General features: G+C 39.8%; 1 protein-coding gene across 4 annotated transcripts in view; it reads left to right on the top strand.

Moving 5' to 3' along the window:
• The window catches only part of alk (ALK receptor tyrosine kinase), a 266,664-nt gene that overhangs the window by 137,003 nt on the left and 115,401 nt on the right, over positions 1-14,260 (top strand). The window lies entirely within an intron of this gene.

Genomic DNA, 14,260 nt, shown 5'->3' with positions numbered 1-14,260 from the left:
ACCACTATCTTTATCTGTATCTTTTCACCCATCTAAATTATCTATATCTGTTTCTGTACTGGGAATGGGAGGGTGAAGTTGGTGTAATTCTTTTTCTAAAGGCATGGTATGAAGCACACTTTGGACATGCTTGGTTTACAAGATGCACACACACTGGGTTGAGGTGCGCTTTGATAGCAAGCCTCTTGTGGGGATTACATAGTTTGCATGAAGACAGAAACATGCACGGGTATCCGGGATGCAGTTATGATGTATAGGGATAAGTATAACGGAAAAATAGCAGATGAGTGGGACAGCACTTATGTCTTTCCTGCAACCATCCAGTATAGCATATCCATCTGATAACACAAGCGACTGCTTGCCTGCATGCAACAAAAGTTCCTCCTTCGCTAAAAGGGAGTACAGTGTGAGTACAGTACAGTGTGATTATATAATACTCCACCCCGCAGCCCTCTATAATAAACACATTTAGATAAAACATATTTTAATTAAAGGGACTGTATGCAACTTGCTATATACAATACAAAAAATGTGTGGTTATGATAGGCTATACATTAAGTGATAGCTAATATTAGTAGCTAATCTTTGTTGAATTGCGATCAAAACAAACAGTGTGTGTGCACGTGTTCATCTTACATGCGCAAAGCAAGAAGAGGTGACAATGAATATAATATGGAGAGTACCTTCAAATGTTGGCGCCCTCTAAGCAGCTGCAGGAACCCACTCCGTATATTTAATATTAGTTTAAATTCAAAATTAGTTTACTAAGAAAAATTTCAGACTTAAATGTGCACGTAAACATTTTCAAGCAGTTTAGCTTCCCCTGTGTAAAACAACAATTTTATACACAACTATTCAACATAAATTTAGAAATGTTTTATTATTCCATGTCAGTTGACAGTAATGATGTGCAGCACGATCAAGTAGGTCATATAATGTACTTATGAAACCCGTTGTTAAGCCAGAGTCTTCCAACTCACTGTTTGAGTCAAAGCTAAACAGTAAACATTCACTATGACAACACATTCTTCCCTTATGCTTTTTATTATCGGGAAAAATGTGCCATTAAATGCAGTTATGAATATGACTGTGGCACCTTCAGTGAAAGCTTTTGCATAATTATCTACGTGATGTAACACGTGCTGTCTGATAAAGAAAGGAAACTAAATGGTTTGATTTGTGTCATTTCTTCTGGCAGCAGCTGTATGCAAATCCAAAACTACTTCCACACTCGCCCAATCTTTTGATATGATGAATCCCTAATTACTCAAACACAGCCCATTGATGATTTTGACTGCAGCTCAGACTGACAACTAACGAGTCCAAATGTTCTTCCATCAATCCATCTGTTTTCTATACCACACATTTGGTTGGAGTTGATCCAGGCTGACTGGTGCATTGACTGGGAATCAAGCTGCACCATTTGCATGAAAAGCCAATCATGTGAACCACCACACTTCAAATGACCCCAGATCTGAAAAGAGACGCAAGATTACGCACATGATACTTGTGGAAGGATGACTGCACTACATTTTAGTTTCATTTATTTATTTTGATTAATTAAAAAAAAACATTTGTGTTCTTACCTTTTGTTTGTATAAGACATTGACTCATTCATTCAGCAGAGCATGACAATATATTTAATGCATTTCACTTGCAAGTTTTTCCTAAGGAAGGGCAGCAGTGACAAGAACCTTCTAGCTCATGCACGCCCGCCCACACACCTTCAGGATGAGGAGAGTGCCTCCGTGTATGATGTTCCTTCTATTCTACTTTATTGTTGATTAGCAAGAGTAATGATGCCACACTTACATTAACGACATTGTAGAAAGTCATGGTGTAAAATAAATGCCCTGAGTGCACTCAGACGGTAGGATGGGCTGGTATACTCAATCATGTTAAAACATAACAGTGACGTTCTGTGCATAGATTTGTGTCTTGATGCAAGCCAACACTTGGCACTAATGAACTTATGTGCAGCTACTGCTATTTTAAGCTTAACATCCGCCCACATATTTTTAAAGTGACTGTCTCAGTATTTCCTTTTTTATTTGACATTTTTTAACGAATGAGTTGTCAGCCTCCTATGTGTTTAGGTGGGGTGTGGCGTTTGAGGTGCAGAAGCAGTCCCTTTGCACATGTCGAGAACGGGGTTGGCTTAATCGACACCTTATTTATTTATGTCAATATGCAAATTGTTGCAAATCATTACATAATTGGCAACATTATTTGACATAATTTTATTATTTGATTTCCTGTAAAATTACATGAGGCTCTAATGGGGGCTGGGGGGCTACAGGTGTAACTTATGGTACCACCCTCGACCTGATCCGAAATGGAAACACAAGTAGTAGTGAGAACAAATATACAGATAAAACATGAAAGTTAGTAACTTTAGTAACTAATGTAAAAAATACAATCAAACAGTTTGCCCAAGGTGTATTTTCTTATTTGTCTTTTGTGTCATTCAAGCCTCAGCTGCCGAGGATGCACAGAAGGTCATCACAGCCACAGACATGGGGACTTACACAATTCAACGATTGGGGTGGTGATGGGGAACTGGACGACAAGGGAATTTTGATTGAAGGTCCTTAACAACCTTGGCTTTGTCATAATTGGTTTTTCATGGTCTTTGGTCTCATTTATGCCCTTGATTTAAGTTTTCCCATACAACCTCTAGTACGTGTTTTGCCCCGTTTTCTAGTGACCATATGACACCCTCACTTTTGCAAGAAGCCTTCAATCTCCGGTGACAAATTGTACATCTTTCTTACCCCATTGCACAAGTCATTTTGGAATGAACCAAAACACAGATTAACAAACAGCACTTTTCTGTGAGAATGGCCATAACATTTATTTTGTTGTACTCTCCTACTGTTTTTTTCTGTTTTTTTTTAAACTGTGGCATAATATTTAAATCCGATGTAGGTCCGAGTTAAGATGATGGAGTAGTTTGCAAAGTTTTAAACCATGTAAGTGTGGCTGCCGGATTAATTTCATTCATTCATTCATTTTCTACCTAGTATCCTCATGAGGGTTGCGGGCGTGCTGGAGCCTATCCCAGCTGTCTTCGGGCGAGAGGTGGGGTACACCCTGGACTGGTCGCCAGCCAATCACAGGGCACATATAGACAAACAACCATTCACACTCACATTCATACCTATGGACAATTTGGAGTCGCCAATTAGCCTAGCATGTTTTTGGAATGTGGGAGGAAACCGGAGTACCCGGAGAAAACCCACGTATGCACGGGGAGAACATGCAAACTCCACAAAGAGATGGCCGAGGGTGGGATTGAACTCGGGTCTCCACATCAACTTGAATGGGGAAAAATCAAAATTATGTTAACATGTTGCATCAATTTTCATCATGGCTGAATAGTTACAGTAACTGATTCATTTATATTAAATGCCTCTAAATGTAAGCCACAATGGATTTGATTCATTGCATTATTGACAGCTCTTTCGGTAATGCTGTGTATGTTCACACGTGCACACACACACAAATACTTGCTGGTTGAATGGCAATGTTGCTGTGCATCAGGCAATTGAACGGTTTTAATCCCACATATCTATTGCATTATACAATACATTACACTACCTCTAGCTTAGGATCTTATTTCCCCACAACTACTCCATCACATACGTACAGTACATGTGTTGGATATAGCACACAGCAGGATAGTTTAATGTACGTATTTATGATGTTAATAGAATGTTTTTGTGATACATTGCTTCTGATGTGATATGGATCACTTGACAAGCTCTTTGGCTTTATCAGCCAATGCAGACCTTTTGTCTAAAAACAGCAGATAAAATAGTGTATCCTTTTATGTAAATTAATGATGCATTCACTCCACAAAGAGACCGTTCAAGCTGAACAAGAGCAAGATGGACGGGTCACCTTAAGGCTTTCTCACGTCGTTCATATGCTTTTAGAGTTGTTTCACTTTGTGCTGGCTGTACTTAAAGTCCAATTTTGTGACCTTCCTCACCACAAGACAATTGTCCGTGGATCTGGAGGTGATAAGGATACTGCTTTCAATTCTAGTTTTCAGCTCACTGGTGACTATAGCATTATACAGTATGTCAAGGACAAGGGAGGTGCCATACTGTATAATTGTGTGTGATAAGCTTGTAGACCTGTGCTCGTGTATCCTTAGGCTCTGCGGATATTTAATGCAACTCTGACGAGGATGTTCCACACAGTTAAGGATGTCACATTCTCTAACTTTTTAAAAAAAAGCTGTCTGTGCAATAGACGATATAGAATTTTAAGGAGATTTAAAATAAATGTTTTGCAATTGATATGAATTTTTTTGTGTCAAATGTTCTGTGACAAATCGGGTAGCAATGTAAGTTTACTAAATTGTATGACAATGAATTTAACCCTATACAGTATAGTAATCCCTTGTTTATCACATGAATTTCCACTAAGATCCCTGTTTTATAAATGAAATATATTCATAGGTAGAGCATAAAAAACTGCTTATGATCTTCTCAATATGTTTTTTAGTGTTATTGAAGCCCTCTAGACATCAAATAACACCCAACAGTCACTTTTACACTTATATTATTATAAGACTTAATAGAATGTAATACATCTTGGACAGAAATAAGACATAACATAGACTCACATGTTCTCACATTGACAGCGTACTTCCTGCGGTGGCCATTGTCTATTCATCAATGCAACAGCACTGACACCTAGTGACAAGTGTAGAATACTACTGTAATGGCAATGTTTGTTGTTAAGGAGAAACTCATGATGCACTTCAGTCTCAGAGACTCAGAGCCTCATGCGTGGGTTTTCTTTGCGTATTCCGGTTTCCTCCCACATTCCAAAAACATGCTAGGTTAATTGGCGACTCCAAATTGCCCATAGGTATGAATGTGAGTGTGAATGAAAGTCAGCTGGGATAGTCTCCAGCATACCCCTGCAACCCTAATGAGGATAAGCGATATAGAAAATAAATGGATCGATATAAATTATTATTGAGCTATATGTGTACTGTGTGTGCGTGTAAGTTATAAACTCTTCTACAATTTTTGTACTTTTTGTACAATATGCCTTTCACAGGCTCATAAAAAATGTGGTCCACAAATGGCCCATGGGCCACATCTTGGGCATCCCTGGTTTACATGTTTCACAGGTGTTAACAAATGAGTGTGTCCATGCTGTGTTCCCGCTAGAAGCAAAGACAGGCTTCCACCGAGTGCGTTTTAGTTATTTGCCGTCGTCCTTGTAAGTCTGACAACAAATCATTGCAGTCTCACAAAGGCACAGACAGAAAGCTTATCCACAGATGAATTATGTCTTGTGATCCTCATCTCGCAGCTTCTTCACCCTGGTATGCATCATGTCCATTTCTTTATCTCCTCTTCAGTTTATTTCAGTTTAAGTGGCATCAAGAACCTTGAAACCGTCTACTGAGTCTCTTTCACAATGTATATTTAGTAAGAAATTTATTTCACAAAATTCAAGACCAAGAACAGATATTTAATGTGGAAAGGCAAGTTATTCAACTACAATATAACACATAGAACAACAGGCTGAACAGTCGGGGGGGTAGGGAGGACCCAAAATAATAATCCATTGAACTGTATTATTCATTAATTCATTCATTTTCTACCGCTTTTTCCTCACGAGGGTCGCGGGGGTGCTGGAGCCTATCCCAGCTGTCTTCGGGCGAGAGGCGGGGTACACCCTGGACTGGTCGCCAGCCAATCACAGGGCACATATAGACAAACAACCATTCACACTCACATTCATACCTATGGACAATTTGGAGTGGCCAATTAACCTAGCATGTTTTTGGAATGTGGGAGGAAACCGGAGTACCCGGAGAAAATCCACGCATGCACGGGGAGAACATGCAAACTCCACACAGAGATGGCCGAGGGTGGGAATTGAACCCTGGTCTCCTAGCTGTGAGGTCTGCGCGCTAACCACTAGACCACCGTCGAACTGTATTACACATTTGATTTATTTTTTTATTTATTAAAGTGTAGTTGCACATTTCCTGATTAAAACAGGATAGCTAACCCAAGATGATTCTGCATCTCTTTTTGGTCTAGTGGGCAAGCAAAGCCCACCGTCTGAGTGCAGTGAGTTGGATCATGGTGACTGCCAGTTTAAATTTATCAGAATGTCACCAACAATAGAAACGTTTATTATATATCATGACTTTCTACAGCCTGTATAAAGTCATTATTGTAAGTGTGACATCAAGTGTCACAAAAAAAAGCAAAAAAAAAAACACATGCTTTTCAGATCAGGGATGTCGTTGATTGTTGCCAGCTTATAAAGCCCTTTGGGACTTTTTCGTGATTAAGGACTATATAAATAAACTTGACTTGACTTCTAAGGTACAGCCACCGAGAGTCATTGGGTGGAAGAGACCCCACTCCATTGAATCTTAAAAGAGTAAAGAGTGAAATTGTTCTTGTTTGGGTGTGCCTCGACCTTACAGAATAAATACTTTAGATCCTGCACCATGCAGAACCCTCAGACTAGAGCTGCCCTGTCTAGCAATGAGCATGAACTAATAAAACCTGCGAGTTGGATGAATAACAATATTCGCAAGTACATTTACAGAGATAGTTTTTTGAATGCAAATTGCCGAGGAAACAGTTTGATGTGTTCTGGAAATGCAGATTGATGATGAATAAATCATGAAGATATGCTCAAGAAAAAGACCTGCAGCTTTCATTATGTATTATACAGTGAAGAAAATAAGTATTTGAACACCCTGCTATTTTGCTATTTCTCCCACTTAGAAATCATGGAGGGGTCTGAAATTTTCATCGTAGGTGCATGTCCACTGTGAGAGAGATAAACTAAAAAGAAAAATCCAGAAATCACAATGCATGATTTTTTAACAATTTATTTGTGTGATACAGCTGCAAATAAGTATTTGAACACCTGAGAAAATGAATGTTAATATTTGGTACAGTAGCCTTTGTTTGCTATTACAGAGGTCAAACGTTTCCTGTAGTTTTTCACCAGGTTTGCACACACTGCAGGAGGGATCTTGGCCCACTCCTCCACACAGATCTTCTCTAGATCAGTCAGGTTTCTGGGCTGTCGCTGAGAAACACGGAGTTTGAGCTCCCTCCAAAGATTTTCGATTGGGTTCAGGTCTGGAGACTGGCTGGGCCATGCTAGAACCTTGATATGCTTCTTACGGAGCCACTCCTTGGTTTTCCTGGCTGTGTGCTTCGGGTCGTTGTCGTGTTGGAAGACCCAGCCACGACCCATCTTCAATGCTCTGACAGAGGGAAGGAGGTTGTTCCCCAAAATCTCACAATACACGGCCCCAGTCATCCTCTCTTTAATGCAGTGCACTCGTCCTGTCCCATGTGCAGAAAAACACCCCCAAAGCATGATGCTACCACCCCCATGCTTCACAGTAGGGATGGTGTTCTTCGGATTGTACTCTTCATTCTTCTTCCTCCAAACACGCTTATTGGAATTATGACCAAAAAGTTCTATTTTGGTCTCATCTGACCATAAAACTTTCTCCCATGACTCCTCTGTATCATCCAAATGGTCATATGCAAACTTAAGACGGGCCTTGACATGTGCTGGTTTAAGCAGGGGAACCTTTCGTGCCATGCATGATTTCACATCATGACGTCTTAGTGTATTACCTACAGTAACCTTGGAAACGGTGGTCCCAGCTCTTTTCAGGTCATTGACCAAGTCCTGTCGTGTAGTTCTGGGCTGATTCCTCACCTTTCTTAGAATCATTGAGACCCCACGAGGTGATATCTTGCATGGGGCTCCACTCCGATTGAGATTGACCGTCATGTTTAGCTTCTTCCATTTTCTAATGATAGCTCCAACAGTGGACCTTTTTTCACCAAGCTGCTTGGTAATTGCTCCGTAGCCCTTTCCAGCCTTGTGGAGGTGTACAATTTTGTCTCTGGTGTCTTTGGACAGCTCTTTGGTCTTCGCCATGTTACAAGTTAAAGTCTTACTGATTGTATGGGGTGGACAGGTGTCTTTATGCAGCTAACGACCTCAAACAGGTGCATCTGATTCAGGATGATACATGGAGTGCAGGTGGACTTCTAATGGGCAGACTAACAGGTCTTTCAGGGTCAGAATTCTAGATGATACACAGGTGTTCAAATACTTATTTGCAGCTGTATCACACAAATAAATTGTTAAAAAATCATGCATTGTGATTTCTGGATTTTTCTTTTTAGTTTATCTCTCTCACAGTGGACATGCACCTACGATGAAAATTTCAGACCCCTCCATGATTTCTAAGTGGGAGAAATAGCAAAATAGCAGGGTGTTCAAATACTTATTTTCTTCACTGTATATGATACATATAGATAGTATGATGTTGGCTTTATCACACTACTCGAGAAGTAATTCAACAAAGACGAACATTTTCTTAAAATTCCTCACATGTTAAAGAAATCCACCATCGCACCACACAGGCAGGCGGTAAAGTGAAGAAAAATGAAGAGAAATACACATACAAATAGACCCTCCTTATTGATTTGTGTTCACACACGCTGTTGAATATATTTTCCATTGAAGTCCGTGATCACATAATTAGTAAATACATTTCATGAATTGAGCATGATCGATCATGTACTCTTCCATTTATCAACACTTCAGTCACTACACAGCACGTTTTTTTTTCCATTGAAGCTCAACTGTAAATTCATAGCTGTGCAAAAAACTTACAAAAACACATTGGCATTAGCTGCCAGCCAGCAAGCAGATGTCCTGTGAAACTGTCAGTAGTACCAATGAATGTATGGTAATGGGATGATTTTACAAAGAAACTTTAACTCATCTTTGTCTTCACCGATGATGACTGTAACACTCATTATTGCAGTTCAATAATTACAGTTCAGAGAACAGCAGAGCATTGCATGCATTGGTCATCAAGAGAAGCTTTTTTTCTATCTCAGAGAGTACCACATAGCTTCTTTGGCCCTGTCCAGATGGATAATTACCTTCAGTCACTGTTATTATTTGCTTGAATAGTTACAGTATTTCAGCTGGCTGCTCTTGAAGAGTTGAGGTGTGGATTTTCCATAACTTTGAAAACTTTTACTGACAGGGTAGTTTTGGATTTGCAAAGCGGTTCGTCGTGGCAAGCAGTTACTGTTACTATGGTAACTGGTAAGTGCGTGAACCGTGAACCACCTTTCATAGCAGCATTAACTAAATACTGCAGGAGCCTTAAACACCATGTTGGTGTTGTCATTGATCCATGTCATTAACACTCCTACCCCCACCCATAGTTTGGAAAGGAACAGATGGTCGTTATGGTCCCTTCCTGTGCGTTACCCTACAAGTTGCCACTTGAGCTGCACTCATGCATGTGTTCATTATTTCCATCCTCTCAATTACTGCTCCAATACATGTCCTGCAGCACCTGTGCTGCACACTCCTCCCAGGCAGCTGCAAAATCTGCACATTGCGATTTCCACTCATAGGTTCTCATATACAAAACAAACAGATGCAGTGGAGATAAGCTGAATAGCCACATGCAAATGGACTATGAGTTTCCTGTAATTAAAACCAAAATGCTCCAGTGACAATTCCATATATAATAAATAATAATAATAACGTTACAATGCAAAAATAATTAAAGTCATAACAGAGTCCGGTATGTTACTGTGGGAGCAGGGCACACTGCCTTTGGACTTGCATTTTGATTTAGAAAAAAAAAAAAACATATTGTGGCTATTCCAGGATGCAGTATGTGCTATGCATAGGAATGCTGCAGTGAAGTGGAGGGAGGGGTGCAAGATGATAAAGAAAATGGATTCTAGACCCAGGTTGTAAACATCTACTGACGCTTTACTGCTATCTTAACAGCAAAATAGGAGCAGCAGCATGAAGATGAAGTTAACAAAATATACCAGTACTCTACAGATTGTATCAGAGGTATATTGACAAGAACACGTTACAACATTAAAGCAGCAATATGTTGTAATTTCTGTTTTGAAATGAGTTGATTTTAAGAAGAAAACTTTATTATACTTTATTGTCATCGTGACCCTGGGTCACCTATGTTAGTTGTTTCTATCAACACTGGACCAGCCCAGACACTGCTAATGTGATAGTGATTGGCTTTTCTCTTGTGGTTTTCTACAGATTTTTTCTACAGATAGAATTTAGATCAGATGGCTACACCTACATTACAGATGAAAGCACACTAATACAGTCGAACCTTGATTTTTTTTCCCCATTAAAAACACAATATAAATCCAGATTTTCTGTTCCAGAAAGCCAAAATTGTTAATAGAAACCGTGTTTTTTACAGTTATAGTCACCCCCCCACTTGCATCGCCAGCATGTTCATTTCAAATTGCATATTCACGCTCTCAAAGGGGACATACTGAGCTAGCAAAATTGTTCCAGAAAACAAACAAAGGATATGTACAAAAAAAACTACCATTCTTGAACCCAAAGAAGACAAACAAAAAAGGTCAGATCATCCAAAATACTAAAGTAAAAATGTGGCCTTAATTTTTTTTTTTAATCCGCTGACATTTAGAAACATTGCTGACGTATCTACTCACAGCACTAATAAACGAAACAGCACCAGATAAGGAGAATATATCAGATTCTCCAGGGAATTGCTATCGGCAGACTTCACCAAGAGGGAATGTTGTCTTGACAAGCACATAAATACAAGAGAAGCTTCTGACAGAAGGCATGTTTCCCTCCACATCTCTCAAACTACAGAGAAAACAGGAAATGACTGTGAAGTTTATAGACATAAAAAAGGAAAGTGGACAGTTTTAAATTGAAAGTTGCCCCTTTTCATTAAAACAGCTTATCCAAAATCAGACTTCCCTTTCAGAAGCTGTTTCTCGAAAATTGTCACATCATTTATTGTAGATAACATTGGTAGTTGTCTGAATATTAGTAGAAAATCAGAAAGTGCAGCAATTCATCTTGGGTGTTTATGACATCAGTTGAACAGTACAGTACATGAATAACTCCGTCAAACTTTTAATTACAGGTGTGGAGCCATACAATTTATCCAGAATATGGTTGACATAGGGCGGCACGGTGGTCTAGGGGTTAGGGCGCAGACCTCACAGCTAGGAGACCAGCCGTCTAGGGGTTAGGGCGCAGACCTCACAGCTAGGAGACCAGGGTTCAATTCCACCCTTGGGCATCTCTGTGTGGAGTATGACTATGAATGTGAGTGTGAATGGTTGATTGTCTATATGTGCCCTGTGATTGGCTGGCGACCAGTCCAGGGTGTACCCCGCCTTACGCCCAAAGACAGCTGGGATAGGCTCCAGCACCCCCGCGACCCTCGTGAGGAAAAGCGGTAGAAAATGAATGAATGGTTGACATATTGATATTTTTAAATATTGATTTATTAGGGATTGTTGTGCTGATAATTCAAACCTGCCATAAAGGCATGTTGTTTGAACAATCAAGTCTGGTGCTTGTGTGTTTCACCGAACATTACAGTAATATAGAATATAGAATAATAGAACACTCGTGACTAGTATAGAATACTATATGTCTTCACAATATCTTTGGATATGTCATCCTTATATTTTAGTTCATTAAGCCATTTCATGCTTGAAAGGGATCATTTTAGGCAAATAATAAGTAACATGGCTGCATGGCGGGAAGTGGTTAGCGCACAGTCCACACAGCTAGGTGACCCGAGTTCGATTCCACGCTCTCTGTGTTGAGTTTGCATGTTCTCCCTGTGCATGCGTGGATTTTCTCCGGGTACTCCGGTTTCCTCCCACATTCCAAAAACATGCTAGATTAATTGGCGACTCTAAATTGTCCATAGGTGTGAATGTGAATGATTGTTTGTCTGTGATTGGCTGGCGACTAGTCCAGGGTGTACCCGCCTCTTGCCCCGAAGACAGCTGGGATAGGCTCGAGCACGCCTGTGACACTTGTGAGGATAAACGGTAGAAAATGAATGAATAAGTAACACTTGCTTAAATGTGCAAATGCTATGACTAATAAATGTCTGTATTCAACCACAAAACAACATAATTTATTAATTAATATATTATGTAAAAAAACAAAATTGAGCCACAAAATTGTAAGCTTAAAGTGGTGAGAGATTACTACAGTTATTTGATTTATTCTTTGTAAATAGTTCATGCATAATGTAAATGTAGCTCGTCCTCCACTAAGTGGGACCGGCAACGTCAGCTGAGACAGGCTCCAGCGATCCTGTGAGACTAATGAGGATAAGAGCTATAGAAAATAGATGGATGGATAAATGCAAAGTAAACAACAGGGAAATCACTTAAATGTCACCATGCCATTACATATTGAACCATGTGATTACACTTGCTGAATGAAAGGCCAGCGTTTAGTGATGCAGCACACTGAAACCCATATACGGTATAACATACCTTTTGCTTGTGTTTACAACTGTACACTATTACTATGCTTATATATGTCCAAACTGTTGAGATGAAGGTTAACATGCACACACACACTAACCTATATTTAGCATCAATAGGATTGGTTGTATGCTTATTATTGCGATCTTCAACTTGTTGGTTCCAAGGGAGGCAGCATGGTGCTTCACAGTCAGGGGAGCTGAGTTAAAATCTCTGTCTCTCTGTGTGCAGTTTTTTTAAATTAATTTTCTAATGATGGCCTCCTTTGTTTGCATAGATATGTCATCTCTTTGTATTATTAACTACACCCAAACAGTCCCAAATACCCTTTGAACATGCATCTTAACTGTAGATTGTCACAGTATTTTTGATTCTGCTATTGCAAACAGTCCTAACTTTTCGAGCAATATGTAAACCTCTGTCCTTTTTTAACAAAGCAATGTCACTCTCCCTCTGCATTCGAACATCCTACAGTTCTATTCTTCACTATTGTGCACCTCTACTACCTGTGATCACAGACATCAGCCTGCGTTATCGTTAACCCTTCATCACCTGTCAGCCCAGAGGCCCATTTCAGTAGAGATGAAAGCAAAGCAACTCTTTTGATAGCACAATTTATTACATGGATTTTCCTTGATGACTGGAGGAAAAGAGAAAAACATGAGCGTGTTGGCCTTGTTTAAAGCTGTACAAGATCCGCTCCTAGTGCTGAACCTAATGCTCCATGTTTTTGCACACATGCTACTGCTTTTGTTTAACAACTGGCTTTCTTTTTCCCTGTCAAATTTGATGAAACACAACACCAGAGGCGGTGTACAAAAACACAGTGTGGAAAGAGACATTTAGAAATGAAAGCATTTTTCCAGCTTGATAATTCTAAAAGCAAACACCGTCTGTTATAATTTTACTTGTATTATAGTGAGCACACAATAATGCACAACAAAATCACAGTTCAATTTTAGGATGGACCAGTGGTTTTCCATTTGTATGATACATTTCTACATGTTGGCGGGTTTGTACTAACATTGAAAGTCCCCCCTGACCATTCTGCACGCTTCCCCAGGGGGATCCGCCCCACTATTTGAGAAGCACAGGGATGGACCACCATATCGATGAAGGCAAGCAGTAATAATATTCTGAAATGAATGACATAAGAGTTGGACCACGGTGTAATAATGGACAGATATAATCTGAGGTCTGTAAATGAGGTTAAGAACTGCATGGACTCTGGTGACATAAAAAAAGAAATACATAAAAAAAATAAAAATACACTTTACAATTCTATTCAGTCTTCCTTGGGGCATGGTCAGGAGTCGCCAATTAACCTAGCATGTTTTTGGAATGTGGGAGGAAACTGGAGTACCACGCATGCACGGGGAGAACTTGCAAACTCCACACAGAGATGGCCGAGGGCGGAATTGAACCCTGGTCTCCTAGCTGTGAGGTCTGCACGCTAACCACTTGACCGCCGTGCCGCCACAGTCAAACTTACTAGTGGCAATAGTAACAATGAAGACATGAACCGTGATAGTGAATAGAATTACAGCGATACAGTTGCAGTACTTACAGGTGCAGTAATTCCATTATCCCAGGCCAATTGTGATTGGGTAGTGGAGTAGGAAGTGTGTGTTTTGTCTGATTGGAGGATGAGTTTTTGTCAGTACACCCACCCTTAACACTATCCGTGCCATGTTCTTGTGTGTTTATATGTGTAGATGGTAGACATTGTAAACCATGATTTTCTGAAGTTGCAGAAGTGGTAAGGAGAAGCCATGAATATGTTTGGAAACCTTTTTATTGTGTTTCTCAATTCAGAGTTATGGTAGATTCCTGTTTTTATTTGTTTTGTTTACTTGACCAGGCTAGGGCACACAAGCTCATTT

Source organism: Doryrhamphus excisus, linkage group LG14 (genome assembly GCF_037039965.1).
Source record: "Doryrhamphus excisus strain RoL-2023G ecotype Guam linkage group LG14, RoL_Dexc_Guam_v1.1, whole genome shotgun sequence".
Taxonomy (NCBI): domain Eukaryota; kingdom Metazoa; phylum Chordata; class Actinopteri; order Syngnathiformes; family Syngnathidae; genus Doryrhamphus; species Doryrhamphus excisus.
Note: the sequence above shows the minus strand (reverse complement) of the source record. Positions and strands in the feature narration are given on the sequence as shown.